The following is a 10,000-nucleotide window of genomic DNA, read 5'->3' on the forward strand; positions in this document are numbered from 1 at the left end:
CGTCGCAGTACAGTATAGCATGCCTGTAGAACTAACTACTTCCCCACCCATCGGAAGCTGTTTCTCGAGTGTTGCGATTGCTCGCGGGAACAGAAGATCACCTACCGCCCACTTAAGGGCGCAAGGATACCCCCTCGGCGTACCTGTAGTGTCCGTCATCCTCCGGATTTGCAGATACAATCACTGCCGTCTTGTGTGCCGCTTGCTGTTGAGCTACGTATGCTGGATACTCTCCGCCCAGCTCTGGATACGTTCTTCCTTCGATTACCCGTGAAGCCCTTCCACTCTATAAATAACCATATCTATAGGGGGCGTTCCGCTGTCAGCAAGGCTCATAAAGGAGAGCATTAGGTCTATCATGTTTATTCCCGATCTATGGACTGGCAGTTGTCCTGGGAAGGTTGGTATCCCCTTCCTTTAGAGATCAGGAACGGATTCATAACTACCGAGTTCACATGCCCTAATGCCCTAGCGGATATGATACTAAGAACCTTTTCACACGAATGCAAATCCAACTCTGCATTCTGTCACCCATTTCGCTCAACAAGGTATTCAAGCTTTGCACGTTCAGTGATTATCTACGCAATATCCGAACAAGGCAATATGCGTAGTCGTGAGAGGGAGGCTTCCGACCGAGAGGATGGCGGTACGAAACATCTCCCTTCCCCGTGCGTGCTAGCGTGCTTGCGTGCGAGCGTGCGAGCGTAAGGGAGGCTTAGCCGACCGCTTTTAACGAACAAATGTCACCAATAAAGAAGCTTCTACTCCGGTTGTGAGGCTTCGCCGCCTTTAAGGACTGTAAACGAACATAGGCCCTCGCCGACTGAGAGCCACGTCGTAGGGGGCCCCGCCATACTATTTGAAATGCCGGAGTCGGAAAACAAACCGGGCATGGAAGGCTATGATGATCAGGAAATCCTGACCCAGTGTGTGCAAACCAGGACTCAGCGGTATCGGCAATACGAACAGAAGAATCCATCTTCTGCGAATCGGAACAGTACCGATGTTGAACCATACATTGACTTGCGGACTTAGCAGATAAAAAGGCCGCTCGCTCTTACTGGCAATGGCTGTGATGCCTGACCAAGCCGCTGGATTGATCGCCCCCTCCAGCCAAAGGTTGTGTCACAACCTTCTCCATCTCAGGACACACAGGTCGATGCAAATGCTTGGTCGGCTCCTGGAAAGCCTGGGCAAACGGACGCGAAATGAAAGAATGGGTGAGAAGTTGCCTCTTTTCCACATTCCTCTGATGGTGAGTGACAAAAGATTGCATGCACTAGTAAGGGAAGGCATGCATGCGTCTTGGACTCGGGAGCAACAGACAAAATAATGCCCATAAGAGCGGCAGAGATGCTGGGAATAGACTTCGCCATGAATGACACTACCATGTTATCAGTTAGATGCAAGTGGAGTCGGGATTCTGGGCGAAATCAAGGACCGCATTGGCTGCTTACCCGCAGAGGAAACTGCTGATGGACGTCTCGATAGTGAACATGCTCATGACCTACGGCTCTTTGGTCGGAAATTGACGCATGATTTGGATGGTATGTTATCACGTAGAATGAAATATGCGTGCGCTAATCCCCCCCTATTGCGTAAGGGGATAAATGGTCACCGGAGAGAACCCAGGTCGAAATACTCACGTAAAGAAAGAAAATCAATGACGGGTTTTTGGGGAGAGTTGTGCTGGTTCCTATCCGGCTCTAACAGCTACAGAGGTGTACCAATGTGCATGTGATCATTATGGTGATACAAACCAACGAAGGAGGCTCCGGACGCCCGCCGTTCCGATTCCCCCCGAGGGTGATAGGTATTCCCTCTCAGATTTGACGGACGTCAAGGAAAAATGCAGATTATGCAGTATGAATCCTTGTATAACGGTCTATGTATTGCATATACCATGGGAGTTAAGCAAAGGATATGTCTAGGAGATGCGCAACTTTTGATTAATTAGAGACATCGTTGCTGTTAGAAATCCTGAGCTAGCTCGATACAGGACCTTGGTAGACGCAACGATCAGCAAATTCCAAGCCTTTGATATCAGATACATCCCAAAGCGTCTGGACGGAGCTGCAGACTTCCTGGCCGGATGAGCACGCCTTCTGTCTCCAGCTTACCTCTTGCCCAACCTCCTGCCTCGCCTCCTTACCTTAGCTCAGAAAGTCGTTACATTCGGATACCTATTGCTCTCAGCTATCAAAAGCGGAAAGAGTGAGACTTTGAGTCGCATCCATCCCATTAACGTCCCCCCTAAAGCAAAGAGACCTTTCCTCTCTGGTACTCCCCAAAGCTCCACTCCCATTGGTATACCTATGCGGCAACAATGCCACGGCGTACGGCTTACGGCGTACGGCTTACGGCGTACGGAAAGGGAGTAGTGAAACCTCTCCCCTCCCTGCTAGCGTGCGTGCTTGCGTTCGAGCGTGCTAGCGTTCGATAGTAGTGCGAGGGAGTAGCTGCGTGCGTGCGTGCGAGCGTAAGGGAGTGCTAGAGCGCTAGAGTGCTAGAGTCGTGAAAGGGAGGCTTTGCCGACCGCTCTTTTCACAACTAATGTAACCTCTCCCAACAGAGCATAGTCACAGAATGGAGCAGTCCGCCCGGGATAAACCTGCCTAGCTGCAAGCCAAACCATAAAATGGTGGCACAGGGCGAAGAGCGGCCAAGACGCTAGATAACCGAGTGGCTGACCAGCCATAAATGCTACAGATCGCTCCTTCTTAACGAGAGGAGGACCTACAACAAATGTGTTCAGTCCCAGGGCCGATTGAACAACGGCCAGCGCCAACTCAGGTCCTAACAAGAACGATGCCATGGGAATTCAGATGGCTATAGGCCATCTATCGGTAGCTGACTTCAAATCGTAACAGAACGCGGTCCTAAAGCCGGTGAAACGGTCAATAGGTCGTGTCTGATCGAATGTCCCATCACATGGAAGACGACGGAGAACCGCCATCAACCACCGGTGGTAAGGAGCCAGTAACCTTTGTTTGACGTAATTTCCAATGGCGAATAATCGCCTTTTGCCCGCCCCCTCCACGACGGAGGAGAGCCTGCCAAAGTAGACATCGCTTTCCGTATCACAAACAGCGGGAAGGCCCACGTTGCTCAACGCCCAGTCGAGATCTAGTTTGACCCAGTGCCCATTATCCCGGTCCAATGCGTATTTAATGCGCTCGGACCAGAGGAGGACAGACACTACAGGGAAAGACCGCTCGACCCTGTTGCTCTAACAACGAAAGGGTACCATCCATACGCCTCAAGCTCCTTAAAGAGCGCAAGAAAGCCTGACTTAATCGGCTTCTTGGAAGCTTTTGGATCCTCCGTGAAGAAACGAACATTAGGAACGGCCTTCCAGGTCGGTTCCCAAGACATACCCTGACTAATCGGTATGGTTGAGACCCACGGAATATACCTATCGATTAGTGACCAACCAAACTGTTCAAGTTCGGCGATAACCTCTCGAACCGAGTTTCAGTCCTTTTGGGGTTATATAATGCTCTCAAAGGTTGCTCGACTAACAGGCTTAGCCAACTGAATGACCTTCGCCAGACTGAACCAAGAGAGATATAATTGGACTCATTTATAACCCTCGTGGTTTCTGTGCCAAGGTTAATTACTTCCGATTCTTCCGCTAGGGGCTCGACTTGACGGTTCTCCTCTCGTTCGATCTGTTTTAAGATAAGATCTCGAGGGGAGAACCGTCGTCGACTTCATCCGAAGAGGGTGCTTTAATTAAGTCGTTGTTGCTTACGTTAGAAGAAGGCACAGACAAATAAGGGAAGCTTGATTTCATTTGATCAAAAGGAGGGAGTACAAACTGAGGAAGGCCGGATAGGCCGACAGATACAGAATCGGCCGAAGCCGGTACATAACTGGGGCGGTAGACTGGACTGGACACAGACCAATTTCGAAGAGGAGTAGTGACATCTGAAATGATCGGGCGGCGTGGCTCTGATTCTTCTCCCAGTGCGGCAATCAGGTTTGCAGAGGTGCTCGGGCGAGGCGGAGAGTCTAGGAACAGGGCCCGCATCATCTTGTCCTCTAGGTGGGTCTGCCAGTCTTCTTCTTCTGGAACAGGAGCAGGGTGCGGAGAGCTACCAGCAGAGAGAGTATGGGTATGAAAGATCTCGAAACCAGGGAGCCTCTTTCCTGAGGCCAGGTCCGTCCATGGTTCTGGGAATCCGCAGAAGGGGCTTCGCCGCCTCTCCTTCTCTGACGAAATACCCATTAAGCGTCTTAGCGTATGGGCGCATAGGGACTGGGTCGTATGGCTTTCTCTGTTTCTTTGCCAGAACTTTCCTTCTGGCGTTTTCTTCTGCTTGGGCCCAGTCTTCGGCCGAGGGCTGGCTGGTATCCTAGCCCGAAAGTGGCTGCAACCTGGTCTACTTCGATGCTCGTGACGATGCCTTGACCTGTGGGGCCAAGACCCATACCGGGGAAATACCCTATTGCTCTTAGCATTCTTGGCACGCTGGTATTTTCTCCGCAGGGTGGAGGAATCTTCTCACGGCCGGGGTCGGCGAATGAAATCTGCTGGATGTCGGAAAATTGGAAGCCGGTGAGGGGGAAGTCCGGATGCCCCTGGTTTGGCTGGGAATTATGCTCAGCAGAGACATTCTGACACTGGCCCGGGGCGGGATCTCCGTATAGCGTAACTACTTTCGAGTCCCTGATGAACCGAATCTTTTGGTGCAGCGTGGAGGGCACGGCTCCGATGGCGTGGAGCCAAGGTCGGCCCAGCAAGAGACTGAAAGAGGCCGGGATGTCCAGGACCTGGAAGGAGACTGGGAAATGCATCGGCCCGATGGAGACTTGGGTGTCTAGCACCCCCACCACACTTCTCCGGGTGTTGTCATAGGCGAGGACCCCTTGGGCAGTCGGCACGAAATCTGACGGCTCAAATCCTAGGGCGACGGCGGTCTGGAGTGGGCAGACATTGAGGGCTGATCCGTTGTCGACCAGCACCGCCGCTACCCTCTAGTTGTTGCAGTCGAGAGTAAGGTACAGGGGCCGGAGGTGCGTGCTTCCGTCCGGAGGGAGGTCATCATTGGAGAATGTGATGGCGGAAGGCGAGGCTGAAATCCCCATGATAGCTGCCAACCGATCTGGAGTGGTGTCTAAGGAGACCTGGGCGCGGTTAAGCTCTTTCAGCACCGCCTCCCTATGCTTGGGAGAGGCCATGAGCAGGCCCCAGACAGAGATTTGGGCATGGGTCTTCTTCAACTGGCGGATGACGGGGTCTTCCTCGGGCAAAGGCTGGACTGGCGGTTGCACCTCGCCTCTGACTCGGGCCGCAGGATTCTCGTCTCTTAGCTCAGGGGGCTTGAACAGTCTTCCTCCCCTCGTCATGTGCCGGACTTCATCGCATTGCATCATGGAGCCATATTGGTCGGGCACAGGCACATCAGTTTCCGGAAAGGGGGTCGGGTCTGGTGAGGCCAGGTAAGGTTCTGGGGACATGACGTAGTAGTCTGGGGAGATGGCGGTAGCGGTTTCAGGCTCGGAGGGCGGAGAGAGGATGTATGGGGTTGAAGGAGATGGCTGGTAGGCAGGTTGAAGGGTGTTTATGGCGGGTAATGGGTGGATGAACTGACGGGGGTCCAGGGCGGGCTGGCCGTCAAAGATGGCGTTGATGTTGGCAGGCGGAGGGACGGCGTGCTGCGGTAGAGGGTTAGTGGTGACGTTGGGCTGGTTTGGGCTATCGTTGGGCCATCAAATCTCAAAACCCTACCTATCACCCCTGCAATAGATTAAAGGTAGTCTGGATTGAAGAAATTAAGGGGAAGGTTTGGGAGAGAGATCCAAAGCGGTGCAATAGAAGATTCAAACCGCGGATCAAACCAAGGAGGGACTCTTCTCTGCGATTAGGGTTCCATGGTCTCTCGAGCCTCCTTCGTCCAACAATCCTCCCAACAGCTCTCCGCCTCGGCCGCCCGATCCTGGTAGATCATTCGCAAGCCTCTGAACGCCTCCATCTCCTACTGCAGCCCGCCCTTTCTTATCTTCTCCTGCACCGGGATACTCAGAAAGAAGTAAAGCGCATGCGCCGCGCTAGCCTATTACGTCTTGCTGGTTTCGTCTATCTTACCTTCAATCCATTTTTTATCTTATCTACACTTGCCTCTTGGCTTATGTCGAGATATTGATTCCTTCTTACCCATATGCTTCACACAAGGGGTTTTAGCCTTAGCTTACTAAGCGCTGGTTCTATGCGAAAGGTTGCTTTACTAAGATTATAACTGGATCTACGTTTCTTATCCATCTTATCAACCGCTTGCTTGCCCTTCCCTGGTCCTCGCGTATTCAGTGGTATCTACGGCCTTAGAAAAAAGGTCTTTTGCACCCCCCGCGTTAGAGGATTTTTCATCAAGTGTTCATTCTTACTGTTATTCGTCCAGCCTTATTTTCAAGTCCTACCTTGCCTTCTAGTTAACCTGTCTCCTCTCCTAAGCTTCAGAAACCTTACCAGTTTTTCCACCTTGTCGAGTCTACGAAGCTTTGCTTCTTGTAGTCGGCCCGTAATGCCCTCAACAGAAGCAAAGCAATTCTTGAGATTGTTATGATATATTCCTCACTAATCCGCCTCCTTTCCTATTCCTAGCTATTGCGTGTTTTTCTAGTCAGAATATGACCTCTCGCCAGCGTGTTATTATGCTAAAGAAGGCTAGCTTACCGCACCGCAGGCGGACGCGCGGTAGCGTTCGTGGTGGTGCTTCAGGGATCTCCTTTGCGTATGTGCTTGTTCCTGTTTTGTTTTTTATCTTATTTGTCAGCCGTTCATCATAAAAAGATGTGCCTCATCGCGGCGAGCCGACGGGGGAGAAGTCACTTCGGATAGAATAGTAGGCACGAATGATTTACCTACGTATCCTTCCCTGCTGCATTTCGCCATCTGGAGCACCCATCCAAAACGAATCCTCTCCGGCAACCCAATCGGAAAACCTTTTTTATCGCTTATAATAAATAAGAAAGAGGGCCGCTCGACCCGGCCCTGGACCCGATTGCACTTCTCCCGTCTAGTGAGTTAGTATATAGAATAGAGTGGTAGAAAGCATATATCTATAGCACTGACATGCGCATTAGTAGCATGTAGGTGGCTATTACTCGACATGGCTATTCCTATTAAGAAAAGGGCGGGCTATCACGTATCATTCCCGAAAGCAGCGGCTCCCCATAGAAAAAAGATAGTTAGGTATTGCTTCCCCGCCTACTCCTCGAATGGCTCAACATAATCCTACTCCAATGTCGGGGTTACACATCATGCATGATAGCCTCATTTCATAACAACAAGATGGGTATTGGGTTAGGCAGCGGGTAGAAGGTTCGATTCGTCATGGAAGTTCCCCCACCCAATTTCTCAAAGAACATTGGTGATGGGCTGGGCGCGTATAGGACCAGTCACGTGGTTTAGCCGGCCACTAAAGACTTTTTTTCCTTCGTTCCCATTCCCACTCGAATGTTAGCATCAACTTTTTTATCTAATGCGTTCTCCCGGTCCTGAACCTAACGGTCCATCTTCTTCTTTCGGCCCTCAACCTAGCTGTTGAGTGTTAATTCTTCACCCAGCAGAAAGAGGCTCTAGGGACTCATTTGCCCCCGATCCCCTATTTCTCCCGCTGCCAACGGACCGACCCGTCTGAGGCCAATCCCAACATCTATAGTTGAGGGGTTTTCACCACCCGACTGAGTTGGATTCGAGGGCTAGGGGATGACTCGTAATCGATCTGGCTGTTGGACCCAGGACCCGGCCCGGATATTTTATAACATGTGTTTCATTCGAAAGGCCAGGAGAATTAACGAGACTCTCTTTTTTTCATCGCCCCCTAAAAATGCAGATCGAACAACAGATCTTTCCACTAATGGTTTCATTCTCCTCCCATCGACAGGTTATGATACTGGGAAAGAGTCCTATTCTTCTCCTATCGATCCGACCAGGGGTTATGAAACAGAACTTCTATTGGTTTCAAAGGAGGATAGAGATCCATTTGGGAAGGCTCGAAAGGTTATTCGATACCAAGGTCGACCCCGCTCCGAGCAAGCATCGAAGGAATTCATCCATATTTTAGGAATCAAGGAATTGAACCCAGTGATCTACGACCACCCTGTTGCCGATCCGATTACCGATTCATAGGATTAACCAGAAGAGAAGGAAGAGTTAGGACCGGCTGAAAGAAGGACAGCGGGGAAAGTTCTCTAACCTGGGAAAAACCTTCGAATCCGTCTTTTTTGGACGGAAAGGGCGAGTAGAACGGGCGGGAAAACGAAACCTTCCTTCTTCGGCCTAAACCGAGATGGTGCAATACGAATGACTACTTGTGAAGTACCATGGAATTGGAGGGCATGGCACCAACACTCAAACAAACTATTCAAGACCGGATCAGCAAAGGAAACATACATGTTGAGAACGATGAGGCATCTACGAGCGAACAAGCCGCTGGAATGGGAAAGAAGGCCGGCAAGAAAAGGCTTTGTCATAACAGAAGGAAAAGAAGGGGAGAGAGTTTCGCGATGGAACTGTCTTGAGCCGGCGAAAGCGCTTTGGGTGGCACAGCATGGGATGTGCCTTAGTTGAGTCTCTCGAACGGAAAAAGGAAGAAAAGGATTCCGTTCCATTTCCTTTGTTAAGGACAAGAGGCCGTAGCCCGATCTCAACTGGTTACCAGACGCGTGACTGAGTTCTCGGTTTTGGCAGTTCCACTTTTGGGCATTGGTTCACGACTGCGCTTTCAAAAGTAGTTCTGAAGGGCACCTGTTCATCCTGATCCTATTCAACCTTCTATGTAGGGTCGGACTTCTGGCCTGCTCTAGATAGGGGGAACTTCCGGTCAGCTCTACTAGTCCTAGGGGGCCGGTCGAACCTTATGGTGAAGTTGGGGCGGATGTCATCGTCCTTCTCACATTCTTATTGATCTGTCCACGGTCGTCTGAATCTACTTATGTAAGGAAGGCTTCTCCGACAAATGTCTGGGGTGACTCTCGAAACAAAGTGTTTGTCCTTATTATAGGGGAGGGGTTTTGCTTTCTATCAAGGCTGATTGAATAGATCCGTTTTCCAGCATGTAATGTCTCCGGATCGACCCCCTCCCACTATCTTTGGCAAATGAAGTCACGGTAAATTTAGTAAATGTAAGTAATCGGCTATAAGCGCTTTGGACTTCCTGCATCCGGTGATGGAAGTTTGCTTTAATCATATAATTGAGGGGAGATCCGTTTTCGATCAACACGTGAGTGAGCAAGTCGTGCAGGCAGTCAAGGTTGAGTAGAAAGAAAAGGGAAAGCCTTTGGAGCACACACAATAGGGCAAGAATTCCCTAGCCAAGTGTATCGATTCTCTTGGGACTTTGACGAGCTAAATCGAAGTGCAGAATTATTCTGATTAGACAAGAAACGGACCTCAAGCAACTCACATCTCAATAGGGAGATCGAGCATTAGTGAATGGACCCAACGGCACATTCCACCTTCTTAAGCATAGCAGATACCTAACTTGAACCTATATTTTCTGCCTCTTCAACCTCTGATTGCCTGGCGGAAGACTTGATCCCCTTCCCCTTGTAGATAGCTTCTACAACACAAGATTCACCTCCCCATGGGCTATCGATTCTCTGGGGACCTATGATGTATAATCCAAGTGCAGAGCGAGTCTCGGATAGGTATGACGCCGCATGAGATCGTCCCTGTAGCCTATTATGTCTCAACTATCTCCTCCGCCCCCTTAGAAAATATATTAATAGAAGCAGACCCATTGCCGGTCCCACGCTTATCTGAACTGTGAGACTGCCTGGCACTAGTGCGAGTGTATTTTCCCTTATGATATATAATATCTGCAGCTCCCACAAGCCAGATACAGTATTAGGCTTTTTCTTGTTATGTTCATCTTAGAGGTTTAAGAAGGTGGTTGACTTTTGCTGGTGATGGAAGACTTCAAAGATGATTTGAACAAATCGCAAGATTCGGTGTTGGCTAAAATAACGAGCGAGAATATACCCGTTTTACCCT

This window comes from Tasmannia lanceolata, unplaced genomic scaffold (assembly GCF_043159265.1).
Source record: "Tasmannia lanceolata isolate RefF3 unplaced genomic scaffold, GAP_Taslan_0.1 ptg000134l, whole genome shotgun sequence".
NCBI classification, from domain to species: domain Eukaryota; kingdom Viridiplantae; phylum Streptophyta; class Magnoliopsida; order Canellales; family Winteraceae; genus Tasmannia; species Tasmannia lanceolata.